Source organism: Pempheris klunzingeri, chromosome 15 (assembly GCF_042242105.1).
Source record: "Pempheris klunzingeri isolate RE-2024b chromosome 15, fPemKlu1.hap1, whole genome shotgun sequence".
NCBI lineage: Eukaryota > Metazoa > Chordata > Actinopteri > Acropomatiformes > Pempheridae > Pempheris > Pempheris klunzingeri.
This window is the reverse complement of record NC_092026.1, coordinates 17828716-17844991: the sequence shown is the minus strand read 5'-3', so window position 1 is coordinate 17844991 and position 16276 is coordinate 17828716. Positions and strand designations below refer to the sequence as shown.

The window sequence follows — 16276 nt, the reverse complement described above, 5'->3', positions numbered from 1 at the left end:
TTAAAGCTTTTATCAAAGGGAGTGATGGCACTGGCTGATAGGCTGAGTCACCCACCTACATGTCCACCTATTCATATCCTTCAATCTATCATTTGATTTTTATAAAAATCCTGGAAAATGTTTGCAGTCATTATGTAAGGTACCTTTAATTGTTTGATCACAGAGGAAAAAAAGGAAACATTTTGCCTACAAATTATGAATTTAAGAAATGTGATCATAGTGCTACAGTTTCGTGTTTCGCTTACTTTTGCCTTTTAGGCATTGTGGTCCACTAATCTATCTAATCTTAGAGAAGTCCATGCTTGAAGGCCTGTGATACTGTACCATTAAAGACCACTAGGGTGCTGCTCAACAACCTTGCTACCTAAATCAGAGGAGATTTTGTTCAACTTTCATCAGTCTAAGATGCAGGTTTAAATTGTGCAGTCGCAAATGGACTACGATTAGTTTTATTATGCTAAAAAACGACTAGCAGCATGCTAATGTTAACGCAAGTATGGTACCTTGCACATATGTTAATCTAAATATGTAATGCAGTGATTTCAGAAATGTAGGGGAAAAAAAGGCTGGCCAGGTGATGTTAGGGGGGGTCCAAACATGAGTCCATTCATCCAATCTGATCTCCGTTATCTACATCCCCATCCTCAGAACAGCTGCCAGGTCAGCAGCACAGCTGTAGTGGGGAGCTGAGAGGGCAGCAGCTGGCCAAACCGTTTTCACCCGACTGACTCATAACAGACTTTGGATAGTGACAGTAGACCCCATGATGTGTAGACCACTGCACGAGGAGGAACGGCCAATCTGTTTATTGGTCCATTCAATGTTGTTTCCCCTTGTCTGCCGTAGTTTTATTGTAAATGCTCAAATTAAATTGGGAGCCTTGATCAATTATTATAGATATCATTAATAAGCTCACATATGGACAGTTGCCGATTTGCGTGATTTGAACGGCTGTCTAGGATATTATTCTTCACTAATTGCTCAGGGGAGAATGAAAACGCTGGCGGGGTAGATTGCACAGTTGTTTACAAGATGTATGGGAGCTACTGTGGCGACGATAGCCACATTATTCTACATATTCACAGTTTGTAAGTCATGGTTCTTGCTTTATTTCCTAGGTGGGAGTGAATAACTACGATAATTTAGACCTTAAGTTAAGGCTTTCTGCCTCACCCACCTGATAGTCTAGTGGCTGAACCAGTGCCAACCTAGTTTGGCACAGGCAGACTTGAAGGTAATGCAAAATGTTGCTTCTACCAGGTGCGACATCCTAATCCCTAAAGCTTTGCTGCTGACACAGATAAAACCTGTAACCGTTTTAAAAATCACAATTATTTTACCTCCAAAAGGATAATTTCCTAAATGGTGAATCCCTGGAGGAAAATGCATTTCTCAGTTTCCTTACAATCAAAAGTGAGAATAAGAGTCTAAGATCTCACAGCGAGTCTTTCAGTCAATAAAAGTCATATAAATCATGTCCTGATTTTGCACCATATTGCAGGTAACACACAGTGATGCTACCTGAACCAACACCATGTGATCCTGACAGCTACCAGAAATCCAAACCCTTCATCATGTCAGAGTAATCTATACAAAATGAACCGAATCTCCAGCAAAGTTATGATTCTATTCAATATTCACGCCTAGAAACAAGGCAGCGGCCTATTAAAGCGAGCTTCAAACGAAGCCGCTTATCTTTTTAATTAGGCCGCAGGTTGAGAGCGAGCGATATTGCACTCAGAGCTGATGTATATGTAATGTGGAACAGTATTGATTGTGGGGAGAAGACGACGAGGGCGCCCATTCAAGGTGCTAGCTCCGTGAACTGTTCAATACCGGTGCTAATAAATAATATCAAAGGCAAAACCTGGCTAAAGGTGGATGAGATGAAATCTCTTTATAATGCAAAACCCAGAGGAGAAGAGAGGAGAGGAAGGGAAGGGAGGGGAGGAGAGGGATGGCAGATATTTCTTTAACAGGCAGCCAGGGCGACAGGATATTGCAGGGAGTGTGCAGCTGAAGAGACAAATAACCCGTCTTTCATCAATAGCAGATTAAAACAGAAACAGAAAGAGGGATAGAAAAAAAGATTCCTAATTATATTCTCTGGAGTTGCTGTTTTTTTGACTGTTTTGACACAGATAATATGCTTTTCTGTGAATTCCCCCCACCCACACATGCACGGAACAGCACCATCACCCTCCACCTTGCCAGGTTATCTGGGTCTAATAGGCAATATAAGAAGCTATTTACACTTCAAGGTGCTAATGCAACACTTTCCTCAATCTTATTACCATCACAGTGATTTTCTCCCCCGTGTGTTGACAAGTAGAATTAAGCAAAGTGTTTGGATGGCAATATTCCCGACATCAATCCTCCCCCCAACCCCTCCCGTCCTTCAGTTTTTTAGGCAAGTTAGCACCCTGACCTTTGTCGGTCTATTACATTGTTGACTTTACTGCAGGAAGCTGCTTGTCAGAAAATGTAATTTAAGAGATGCAAATCAGTCTGCCGTGTTCAGTGGAGCGCTAGTTTTTCTAACAATAGCAGCTTTTTTTTACATTTTAAATACGAAACAGTTTTAGCGAGCGAGATGATACAGTACATTCACAGTTACTACATGGTACACACGTGTGTAATAGTGGATATAAGAGTACAAAACGTCGGATACAGTACACCGAAACAACGTCCACCTATACATTCATTCCAACAACTTCAAGCACACAGCAGTACTGAAGTAGAAAACTAGTTCTCAAAGAAGTGTTTTCATTTCTTGAAACAGCGACTATATATTCTTGTCTTTCTGTCTTTTAAGATATCAGAACAGTTCTCCCTATTTTTAATCTATTTTCTGACAAGCCCTACGGCAAAGTGCATCAATAAATATGTCATGTACAGTAATCCCAGAAACCCTTGATTTGGTGATTTGCAAGTAAGAAGTTGTTTAGACGTCTTGATCAAAATTAGACTAAACCTGATTGAAATGTAACTTTTTCTTCAGACATCTAGGTTATATAAAATTCTCTCAACAGTATTTAAGGGACTATATTTCAACATGCAGTAAGAACCTGCTTCAAGGAAAGACAGCCAATTTCTTATCAACCTTAATCCAGACATTTTTTGAAGCCAATATCACCAAATGATTGTTTACAAGGATACGTCATCCAAAACCAATTTGTTGAGCAGCACTCCCTCCCCGTAGACTGAACGGTGGCTACCCGAGGTTAGTGACTCGCTCCTTTGAGGAAAACTGTAGCTGCGGTTGAAAGAAAATTTTGAAACAACTCTTCCAGCTTTAAGTCCTTCTTCAGTTTGGCTTTATTTTGGCTCAAATACAAATGTTAAGAACAAATATAAGGACATGGAAACGCGATCATTATCTGAGTGTGTTACAGTGACACAAAATCCTTTTAGCCACATCTGAGCGTTAGGGGTGGGTATCGTTAGGATTCTATCAGTACTGATACTGCTTATCGATACAGATACTCATCGACTACTAAAAGTAGTCATGTTGCAGTAAAATGTTCCCTGTAAGTGTTTTTCTTTTATATCTGATGTTTCTGGATTAATATTACTGTTGCTAATTTGTATTTTACATTTTACTGCTGTAGAAGTTAGAGGTTGCGCTAATTTTAATTACTTATGCTTTTACTGTTTAGGTATGTTAGGCTGAATTAACATTACATAAATACAGAAAGTCACAGTACTTGTTCAGGAGCTTATCAGTATTTTGGTAAATGACCAATCAGGAACCGCCAGTATTTAATATGATGTAGCGTCCCTTTAACTTCTGCAGGGTTTCCTGGACATAAAACTGTTCACACGTTTTGAAAGATAGGAACTATTACCCTTTCAACAGCACCAATATTTGATTTAACTCTATGCTAACAGTGATTTTGTTGGGATGTCATTTCGTTCATTGTAGAGCAAATATTATTTCAGCTTCAGGTGTTTTATCAGTTTTGGGCAAAAATTACAGCACTATGATGAATTTAACACTCCTTCCTATCACTTTGACAGGCAAACGCAGCCTTCTCCATTTTCCTGACAGTTATGCACTTGCCTTTTCCATCAGGGAAATACTCTGTACATTAACATGAAATGAGCTCAGTAACGTCCACCATGATTAATTCTTCAACTCTGTGAAAAAAATTTTAAAAATCAGGTACGTCTACAGGTACGATGCTTTGAAAATACTGAGAGGGCAACTGGGTTGGTTTTATGTTTGATTTATATTCATATTTTATGCTGAAGAGGACAGTGGGCAACTTTACATTACAGACATTTAGCTGATGCATTTATCTGGGTTTTACTCGTCAGCTGAAATGAGAGCGTGAAGTATGCACTCAAATCTCTGAACAGTAACACTGCGCATTTTTAGAACGTCCTTCATTGTAGGCAAACAGATTTGTACTCATTTCAATGAAGCCTCCATGTGCCTTATGTTTTATCTGATTTTCACTCTCCAGATCAGCCAAAATCACAAAAAAAAAAAAAAAATACTCCAACATGAGCCCACAGACATAGCAGCAAAGACACAAGTTCCAAATGGTAATTCTTTGGATTTGACGTGTATTTGTGGAAAAATGTGTTAATCTAACTTCTCACCAAATCTTGTATGGACCACTGGCCATTATGTTTAACAGTACAAGTCCGGTGCTGCTTAGACCCCATCCAACATCACAGGTGGACGCAGACAGGTGTGCTCCACTGTATTTATGACATCACCTGGCTGTGATGCACAGACACATGCAGTGCAGTCTGAAGCACTGTACTGCAAAAGGACAAAATATACAGAAACTTGTAGAGTGCAGTGAAAGCATTGTTCTTATCCTGGGTGTAATAACTCTTTAAGATAAAACGCTTGGCTGCCAAAGAAGAAGCGATAAGAACAAAATGCTCTTTATTTCTCGCTATGTTAATGACTTTGTTTGTCACCACATACTGTTATGAGAAGCCAGGCTTCCAGGTTGCAGGCACATTAGGTGAGAGGTAGGCCACGTTTTATGGCAGCAGTGTCGCGTATTGTCGCATTAAAAGGCACAAAACATATCTAAAAGAGAAGAAATCTGATGCACCAGATTTAGCCTCTAGCTCCTTTCAATCTATCAAGTATTAAATGTGTATTTCCATTTGAAGAGATTTGCTAAACTAGTCTAGACTAATTCATGAAATGCAAATGTCACTGTTCAGTATATCTTCAAACTGCATAGACACAAAACAGGCATCTTAAATTGTCTTAACTGATTAACTTTAGCTGATCTCATAAAATATGATGACATTAACGTAGACATGAAGCCTTAATGACACTTTTGTCACTCAAATGCATGCGATCATGATTCTCTTCAGAGAGCACACAGCTTTTCCAGCGTTAAAACCTGAGACTTCGCAGTTGCAACACATATCGGATCACATGACCACACCAACTACACACCCTAACTCTCGCTAACCTCTCTGCCACTTGGTTGGAAAAATCTTGTCAGCAGAGCTGTGGTTTCAAGTATCCAGAATGCAAATTGAAAATTAAGGTGCTCTTCCTTAATCTGCTGCTCTAATCCAGCTCCAAAAATGAGGTGAAAAGAAAGAAAAACGGAAAAGAGAAATCCGTAGGAAGGGCTACATTAATTATACACAAAAAGAAGAACTACAAAAGAGGGCCTGGTCTTTGAAGATACTGAGCGCTAAATGTCACCCGCAGCCTTTGAAGCTCTCGACTGCCTTTGTCTCTCATTTCTCCTCTACATGAAACACGGTGCAGTAGACAGGCACAGCCGGCAATGGTGAGGGACATTTCAACTTGGGGGGACACGCTCTTAAAAAAGAAAAAAGAAAAAAAAAGACATGATATAAAAGCGAGGTGTACTCCACTTGTGCAAGGTACGAACTTGAGCTTTTACGCTGACAAGTGTCCATCAGGGTGTTAAACACTTCAGACAAACCTGTGTCTCAAGCAGATAACATATCTTATTCTAAATCCCCGATTTAAAATTCAAAATCTACAGAATCAGATGCCCCGTTTAAGCGGGAACAATTCATCTTGGTCACACTGCAGCAGGAGTCTATTGATTATTCATATATACTACTGTACGTCCTGCTCACAGAGGAATAATGTTACTGGAGGACATCCAGAGGTTTAAATATTCACAGGCATCATTGATGATTTGAATCCCATTCAAATCTGCCGTTTCGGTTATTGGTAATGTAAATATTTTTACCCCCCCCCCCCACGAATTAAGGTGAACATGGAAGTCCCCTGACAGCAGTTTTCCACCTGCAAATCAAAGTCTTAAACATTTCGGCTGTAGTTCCCAGTGTGTGATATCTGTCTCCTCTTCCTTTTAAAAATAGATGCAGCAGCAGGATTTAAAGAAGAGCTTTTACATTCGATCATTAGCTTTAGGAGGTGTACTGTCATGAAGTTAAGTTTAAAAACTTTGACCTGCTGGGAACAGTTGGGAACAAATCAGGATCCTGATGTCAGTGGGATTCTTCTCCCGGGGGCCGTGAGTAACTACGATTCATGGCAATCCAAACAAACCCAAGAGCAAACTACAGCATTTGTTTAATGACGGCATTTTATTCAATGTTTTCCAGTTCAGCCGGTGCTCAAAATCTAATATTGTGATATTGCTTTATATTTTTCTTACAGCCGATGTGTTATGGTTGAGAGGTCAGAAAGTATTGAGACAGACTGTCTGTGGTTTCTGATGGGAAATCTTTAAAAATGGCTCAAAACTATAATCAGTTGTTTTTTTTAAAAGCCTCATTTACTTCCTAAAATATTTGGCCCCTGTAGTTTTTAAACAAACTCACTCAAATAGGAGGAAACAGTGCATTTGTTGGCAACTATTTTCAGCAGTGGATTAATACAGATTTTGTGCTTTAGTGAGTTTTTCCATCTGCAGGTTGCAGTTGTAGCTCACTGATGTGTTTGTGTCTGTTTATTCAAAGCCTGAAATAACTATCACAGTGTAGTAGGATCCACTTATTGTTTTTGGTTTTCATGGGAGTTGGTGATGTGAAGACAGTAGAGAATATCAGCTGACTAATCTTTTAGCAAAAGGGCAATACTAGTCCACTAAATCACTATATCTGCCCATCTCAAGATATATATATATATATATATATATATATATATATATATATATACATATCATCCAGCTGAAGACATCACATGAGGCAGGTATTACTATAAAGGATGAATAGGATGCTGAGCATTGCTGAGTATAAGTTTAGTCCCTGTGGGGTAAAGTAGAATAAATAGAAGTGTGCAGACACGCGGTGCTTTTTAAAGTCAGAAACAAGGACAACACATCCCAGTAAGAGGAGGAGACCGAGTTGGCTTCATAAGGCCTCTTGGGGGTTCAGTTCGTCAGTCACAGATTCCTCCTCTCTCTCTCTCTCTCTCGGTGCAGATTGTAGAATTATGAATATACATAAAAAAAACAGTCTTATCTGAGCAGAGCCACAGGTCATCTTCAAAAAAAAAAAACCTTAGCTGATGAAATTGTGTGTCATGGCTGTACATTTCAATGTGATATTTCAAAAACGGTGAGCAGCACAAAAAAGAAAAAAATTCAATCAACATCCGTGGTAGCAGTGAAGTATAGAGCAGATACTACAAGGAGTAAAGAAAATATGGTTATTATTTGGGTGACCTGACCTTTTAAATCTTCTATTAAATATTCTATTTAAAGCGAAGGATTAGATTGCTGCCAAAATACCAAAATGCTTCCACCCACCAGAAACAATTTGTACTACAGAAATATGCAGAGCCTGAATAATCTCTTTAACACCTTTTCTGTGCTGACAATACTGCACGAGGCTGTTTATAGGAGGGAAGGATTTCTAATTTACAGGACAGACAGGCTGTGCATGCCCAAATTCAAACTAAAAATCAGCCTGTGACAGATTTTGTAAACTATCAGCTCTATCCCAGCTCAGTTCCTAAAATATTGATCTAATTCTCTCACATCAAAGCGTGATTCCAAATTCATCTCAAACCATTCCTTAATAGGCGGCTCCATCCTCGCCCTGTTCTACTTTCCAGTGCAGGCAGGGAACCATGCACAGCCAAGTCTTCGTTAGTCATTCTGCTCTTTTTTTTATTCTCTCCTCAGCAGTATCTCCTCATCCACCCTTTCTTTGTTGGGAAAAAGAAAGAAATGAGTAAGGGGAGAGGGGGTGAGTCTGAGAGAACAAGACTGGGAGAGAGAAATCAAGGGAATGGGAGGGAGGGTGGGTTTAAGTGTAGTTGTAATCAAGGCTTGTGTGCTCAAGAGGGGCCAATCAATCCAGCTGTCTGCCTCTACATCTCATCAGGCATCTTGAAGACGGCTAAAAATGAGTCTCCGGGTCCAGGCGGCGTCCTCAGGCTGCTGAGAGAGAGAGCGAGCGAGCGAGCGAGCGAGCAACAGGCGGCTTCAGACAGGAGTCTGTAATAGCTGCATCAGAGGACACGACCGACCTCAAATTCTGAGCTGCAGTCAAAACTGCAAAGAAAATGGCTCGCCGCCTCCTGCCGAGAGGGAAGTGTTTACTGTTACAGAGAAGTGTATGGATGTCATGGTAAATACTCAAGCGGCAAAGCCACTAAAATCTACAGGAATCTACTCATTTCAATGACAGTGACATGATTAGCATGTTCACTCACTCAGCTCTACTTAATGCTACTTAATGCTGACAAACAAATGTGTGCCGCTGACTTCTGACCTTTGAGGGATGGAGAGCCGGACAGTCCAAATAGAGGAGGCTTTGTTGACGCTGCCAAATTAACAACCAAAGGGGACCCGAAGCACCACCTAATGTACAAGGATTCAACTGTTTTTTGAAATATGTGTTCCATTTGCTTGTTCAGGGGAAATAAGCGTGAGGGTGCTTTTTCACCTTCTGATATAATTTTGATAAAACCAAGAATGCATGTAGCTGGTTTTGATTTTTGTAGTCCAGCCACGTTAATGCAACTCTGGATTTACCTCTGGTCACACAAATACTGACAAGGAGAATACACACCTGCGGCACGCAGCGGGCGTCACCACACACACATCCAGATATTCCGAATGAGACAGTGGACACCATTTACACGTGTCAACTCTATGTCAAGTCTCCAGAAAAGCTGCAGCACATTGGCTCCTGCAGGCTTCTGAACTTTGACTACTTGTTCCACCTGTATGACACATCCAGTGTGCACTATAGGCATCAACTGGCACACGTCAAATGACTCAGTGCTCTGCATCATAGCCGCCGTGTTCACATGAAGGACTCATTGGTGTTAATTTCTACAGTGCATTTGTGCAGACTGACACATTTTTGCGACTCTAAAAACTGTTTTTACACCAGTGTTTCCGGGAAAGAATCTCTGCACATCTAATCTAACTTGGCAGAAGAAGCAGGTCTCAGATTGGGACATCACTGCTTACAAATCAGTCTGCAGTGACACATCTATGGATATTTTGTCACAATATTTGGTTAAAGGCTGCATTAAAAAAAAAAAAAGAAAAGACGTTTAACTATCATTACTACAATCTGATTTACACCAGAATATTTTTTTTTCCTTTGCAACAGTATTCATTGTCCCTTTAATCTCATTTTCACATAATTAGTGTCACCATCATCCAACAAAATACAATATGCATGTTAAAGGTTAACTAGGTTTAAATGGTAGGGGATCCTACTGCACTATAGCAGTTCAAAATCATAAGTGGGAGCAAAGAGCTTAGAACATAACTACCCTCCCTGTGAACACCAAGAGAAGCCCCCCTCAGTGCCTCCATGTTCTCTGATGCCACCAACCTGTCTTTTAATATCTCGATAACTGGACTTTCATGATATTACAGGTACCATATGTCATATTTTGTGCCGACAAGGAAACTTAAAAAAACAGAAGGATGAAAAAGTGATAATTACAAGTAGTCATCAGACAGACATGGTTATTAAATTTGAGGATATTAAGAAAATTCTATGAGATGATTTTACTTCCATCCATTGCAGTTTAAAAAAATGTATATTAAATTATTCAATCTTAGCGCTAACAAGTTTTGGGGAGGTCAAGGTCTGTTCCTCCGTTCAGCTGGGATTACAAAGTTAGTGGGATATAAATTATAGGTAATGCAGTAGGATTTAAATTAGATTATAAATAAAATATGAAGCCAAGAGGCACCTTGACACTGTCCTGTCATTTTGAATGTAAAAGATTGGACTATTATGAGCCTATTCACATTGAAATTAAAATGCAGTGTTGGTTCTAATGTGTGTGTATCTTTGATGTGTGTGCAGGTGAGGATACATGGATTCTGGATGGTGGGAGCAGATCTGTTTTCCTATCTGCACCTGTTTCGCAGTCCAAGAACTGCCACTGGTTTCCCAAAAGCTGTCCCACAAACAGAACAAATGACAAACCATCGGAAAAGTGTGAGAGCTGCAGCAGAGTTTAGCACTCCCACCTCTCACGTACAGTATTCTCACAGCAGAGATGTCGCAGCACAACCAGGAAGCCTTCTCCACTACAGCTCTGTGGCTGGGGAATGATGCAAAAGTGATGCAAGCGCGAAGCCAGCTTCGCTACACGGTGGCCATCTGGGAAGGGTCTGCCAACCCCGCAGCAAACGTCAGGAGCTCAGGCCAACATGCAGAGATCCTGCCAGCTGCGGGAGTGGGAGAGAGGGGTTGGCGGTGCCAGCAGGCCGGTGCCAGCGTCGGGGAAATCAGGCCGGCTGCTTGGCGTGCTTGGCTGAGTGGCTGGCAGGGCGGCTGCGCGGTTGGCTCAGGGATCACGTTGCACCGCTGTGCAAACCAGAGCTCGGCACAACACCTGTGCCCCCTCCCCACCCCCCCCCAAAACCTCCCTCGCATCCCTCCTTTTCACTCAACGGCAGGACTCACAGATGCTTGCAAAGCTCCAGAGGACAGAGCACAGCTCCCCGCTCTCTCTGAAGTCAGACCAAAATAACCACAGGTGACTCTGGTTCGGCAGGAGGGTGTGCAGGCTTTTTAAAGCTCAGATGAGGAATCTTGCAATTCAAAAAATGCCTTCAGCTCTGCTTTGACGACAGGCGAAGAGATAAAAACGCGGCATGGTGCATCACTAAACACCAGCACACCCCTCATCCCTCTCTCTCTCTCTCTCTCCCCCTATTTTCATTCTTTTCTTTAGCAACAGGTGAGAGAAATTTCTGGAATAGATTAGCCTTCGGCATGCGATGAAAACTGATTAGCAGGTGAACTGAAATGAAGTTAACTCAAATAGATTTGCCTGTTCCTGAAGGGCACAGACAGCCCACTGGATGGATCCCAATGCAAGAGCTGTTTCCAATGCAATCACTCCGGCAATCAATGGGAACAATTAAAGGAGTTCCACGTAGTGACAGTGATGACACAAAATCAGTCAGTGGTGTTACTAATGACAGGGTGTATGGATATGACCATAAAGCGTCTCTCTCTGCAGTATCACTTAAAGAAACAAGTAATATCTGAGCATTGAGAAAATAACGCGTTGTTGTAACCTTGGTAACGGCATTTCATTTACTCATAACCTGAATAAGAAGTTTAAGATTAAAAAAAAAAGTTATGTGTTTTCACAGTTAACCGTCAATGTAAATACAAGACAAGTAAAAGAACTCCTTTGAGAGACAGCTGGTGTCAAGACAATTTCCAGGCATGCAATTTCCAGAGGAAGGATAATGGCGATGACAATGATGACGATGACGACGGCCTTTGAAAGGCAGTGCTAGGGAAGCACTCTGCAAGATAACTTTAAATTGACCATAATCACAGGATCTGAGAGAGTATAGGCTGTATAGGCTGACAAAGTCACGCAAAGACATCTAGCAGTGTAGCAGCGTGCAAACTTGTTCACACAGATAACAATTTGACCACATTACTTAGGCATAATTACGCATACATTTCCTCGCTTTGTTATGACACACAAACACATGCAGGGAGCCGGTGCTGCGAGAGGGAAGAAGGGGAACTCGACTGCAGTCTGAGGTCTGAGGGCCTGCACATCAATAACGGGGCGAAGTGAGGTAGATGAAACACATTACTTTGACCTAAAGAGCTCAGTAATTACATTTGGCATTTTGACAAGTGTTTAGCTGCAGTGAAGGTCAGTCCTGTCAGCATACGAGATCTATGCTAATCCACTCAGACGGAAGAAAAAGAGGAGACAAGAAGGGAAGGCGCGAAGAGGCCCAGACACAACTGCTGGCTTTGTAAAAGTAACCTACACCCTTCCTCCGCCCAGTCATCAGCATCGGTTTGAAACCCTGTGACAGAGAGATATCAGCTGTCGGAAATACGTCTGACATTGCTCCCACCGCTACAAATTCAACTGTTGAACAACTCAAACCTACAAAATCAAAAAAATTCTAATCTTATCTTTTTGCATTGTTGGCCATGGGGGAACGACAGTGGGATGACTGGAGGCACAGGTTAGTTGTTGTGGAATGATGGAAGTTTTACCCTACTGTATGACACTTTACCACAACTACTATTAATGATAATGTCGCTGGAAATCACAGACAGGGACCTCGCCGGCTGTATTTAGGCTCATACGTGGTAAAGAGGTCACTAATATAGTAGACAAGAGCTAGCACCAAATGAGCTCATTAAAAATCAACTCAAAAAGTCACAGGTAGCCAAAGATCTTGTAAGAAGTCTGGCAGCAGCAGTCGGTCGAATAGGTTAAATGCTGAATATGTTATATTGGCTTCGAGCATTTCAGTCAGAATACATATAATTGGCTATTTTGTTTTGTGAAAGAAAATTTCACATTGTATAATACAATTTATGAGTTACATATTATTATTAACCATATTTATAATACAATTCATTGATCTTTAGAAAAAACAACCATCCAAGCTTAATGAAAAACAGAAAAGTACAAAACAAAATGGTCTTTTTGATTGATGTGTGAACTAGATGGGAATGATAAGCACTTCCCGCCACTTTTTTTTTAAAGGATTTTCCATTAATTAGAATGTAAATTAAGCATTCACTGGTTTGCCCTCTCCAGGGGAGCAATGTCTTTTTAACTTATTAAACTGACAGTGACCTCTCTGCCAGGAAATTATTTACATGTCAACACACAAATCAAACTTCAGATGCAACACTGACTCACTGAGCGACCAGCTATTGTCTCCCTGCAACAAAGACGGGTTAGTTTAATTCGAGGAAAGGCTGTGATGGAGGGAAAGACAGGGGAGTATAAAACTACCAGCAGCAACTGTCCTGACCGTCCATAATCCCTAGAGTGGACAGCTTTCAGGCATGTGTGAGTAACTATCTTCACACCGAGAAGCATGATTAGCATGTATGCAAAAACAAGTGCTGGTGGGATAAAAAAGTAGAAGTCAAATGAACAGAAGGCAGAGGGATAAGGCTATCTCAGCTGCTCTCCTCCAGCTTTAAGTGCTAATTGAGCTGCCCGCTGTCCTGACCCTGACCCCCGGCCTATTCACGGGGTCCCGTTCTCACGGCCGTGACGCACCGCTGGAAGTAGCCTCTCGGTTCCCCGCCCACCCTCGGACGGACAATGAGGGTCACCACCTCTCTGCCCAGCATCTTGACATCCACCCCCGCGTTTGACAATGGCCCCCGGTGGCCCCAGAGCTGCTCACAATGGGCGGACGCGCGTGACAGAAGTGGTAACGTGGCTTCTTAAAATGCAACACCAGGTCTGGCCAGCCTGGCTGCATTAATCGGCCATTTTGGCACCCCGGACGCCGAGGTCACAATCGATCCGGTGTAAGAAGGAGAAACATGATGAGGTTGGACTGCATTTAGAACCGGCTTCATTTATTCCACCAAATAAGAGAATTAGACTACGTGGTCACATTAAAGTGACCAACAGTGTACTAAAATTCAATATTTCATAGTTTTATAGCACTAAAAATATATATATATATATATATATATATATAGCATTAAGTTTTCATAAGAAAATAGTGGGAAACTGAGAATTCTGGATTAAATGTTAAAAGCACAGCTGATGAATCTTTTATTTATGCTAATCCACCTTCATTGGCAGACATTACAAAAGGAAACTGCAATTCAGCTTGATAAGGCATTTCAGTTAGTTTAACATGCTGATTCAGAACTTGTAACAAAAGTAGATAAATGATCTCCCACCCATACATTTTTTTTTTCCCATTTAAGCACTGCAGCCCAACAATAAATACCTGAAACAAAAGATGGTGCCAGTGGGGTGTCACCATGAGGCTTTAGTATACGAGTTTCATTTCATTTGCATTGCTCTCACAATACATAATATTCAGATATAGATTTTCATTCTCAGACTTTCATTCGACTCTCAGTTGTCTGTCATTTTTTTTTGCGGCAAGATTTTACAGGCATGTCTCAGTGTAGCGCAATTCAGTTAACAGCACCACAAAGTACAGCCTCCACAATGACTACATTAAAAGATCTGAATTCTTCTGCCACCACACTGTACATAGTTGAATGTTAAACACTTTTCTCAGGCCCACGCTGATGTCTCACTTATGTGCTCGCAGAGATTAAATCAAATAAAACTGAATTATTTTTTAACACAGCTGCCAAAAGCGTTCCACCAAAACACACGAGTTTGTGACAGAAGAGATGGACGCCCAATCTCTACCGTCCACTGCTGAGCGGCTATAAATGATGACAAAACGACGTCATTACAATGGCCGCGTAAAGCTTAATGTTTCAGAAAAGCACTATAAACCCTGGCCAGGGGGGGATGATGTACGCTTTGGGATGGATTGATATTCTAGTTGAATATGACAAACGACACTTTAAAGACGTCCCGCCCACACTATTGCACTTTAGCGGAGAGGACGCCATATTTCATTTCGAGCACGTTCTGTCAAATGTTTGCATTAATAACAATCGAGGCTCATCCGTGACCCCGCAGAGCCAGCGAGAGCGGCGGGCGGGAAATGAGAACGGCAACAATAGCACTTAAAAACAGGAGAGAAGCTGTTGCATAATAAGCACAAAGTGTGTCTATACATGTGTGTGTGTGTGTGGGTGAGGAGGTGGGGTTGCAATTATCAAGCAGGGATAAGATGTTGGGGAAAAAAATAGACAGTGAGCCATTGCAAGTGTGAATGTGTGTGTGTGTGTGTGTGTGTAGGTGATGTATGTCTCGGTAGGTGATGTATGTCCGTGTGTGTGTGTGTGTGTGCTTGGATCTGGAAGTGGGCCCAGGGAATATCAGGAAAGTTCTCCTCTCGCTCTCTCTGGAGTGACAGCTTGGCTAATGGCAAACATTCCTCCTCTCTTTATTCCCCACTTCATCAACACCCTCGCCTCATTACCGTGAGTCACACTGTAGCCCGGTACACACACACACACACACACACTCCCACACACCTTCACAATGTCTTCACTGCTGGATTGCACCCTGAGAGGTTATAAGAGACCCTCTCCATGTGACAGAACAGGCTCAACTGAGTCATTTTGATTTGGAGGGTCTTGAAAAAGAATCACTAAATAATCGTCTTCACTTTCTTGAGGACAAAAAAAAAAAGGTAAAGGTGGGGGACAAAATCATAGGACACCTGAAAATGAGCAAGTTTACATGCAAATTACTTTCCTGGCTTTGAGTACTGCTTCTGATCATATTCCCAATATGATGTGTACGAGGAACACGCATGCCAACGCACTCCATTTAATATAATGTTCCTGTTATTCGACCCCCTTCTTATAAACTGCTTTCATGTAGGGAAATTTAGCTTTCGTTCATGTTACCATGATTGTAGTTGCACTCATTATTTGGATTAGGCAATTTTCTGAGAGGAGATCTTAGGTCAGCTCAGATTAGCTGGTTAGACCAAAGCTAAAAACTTGGAAATACTGAGAAATATTGTCATTGATGATCGTAACTGTATGATTTTGAAAATTCTGTAGCAGTCCCTCTCACTTGATCAACATCTCCCGATCAATAAAACCTTTAAAATTCAGGGGCAGTGATTTATGTATTATTACTCCAAGTTACTTTCAATCAATCTAAGATTTGTGTGATGATGGGGGTGTGGACCTGGATCAATCTGAGTTGGGAACACAGTGCAGGCCAGATCTCAAGCGCCATTCGTCAGCTTCAGTCTGGAGACCAGGATTTAGGCCACTGCTGGGCTCAGACATTTTGGCTACCTGAGGCATTAGCTAACATATACAGTAGCAGAAGGTAGTGTTAGCAGAGGCAAGTCAGGCCATGTTAAAATAAAGGGCCTTTATGGTGTCTTTACCTCTAAACTGTAAGAAATCAGTCTGAAGTGTGAACAAATGATGTCAA

At 41.4% G+C, this 16276-nt stretch overlaps 1 protein-coding gene across 1 annotated transcript in view; it reads right to left on the bottom strand.

Moving 5' to 3' along the window:
- LOC139213940 (receptor-type tyrosine-protein phosphatase N2-like) overlaps nt 1–16276 on the bottom strand; it is a 199721-nt gene that overhangs the window by 106460 nt on the left and 76985 nt on the right. The gene's annotated exons all lie outside the window — the stretch shown is intronic.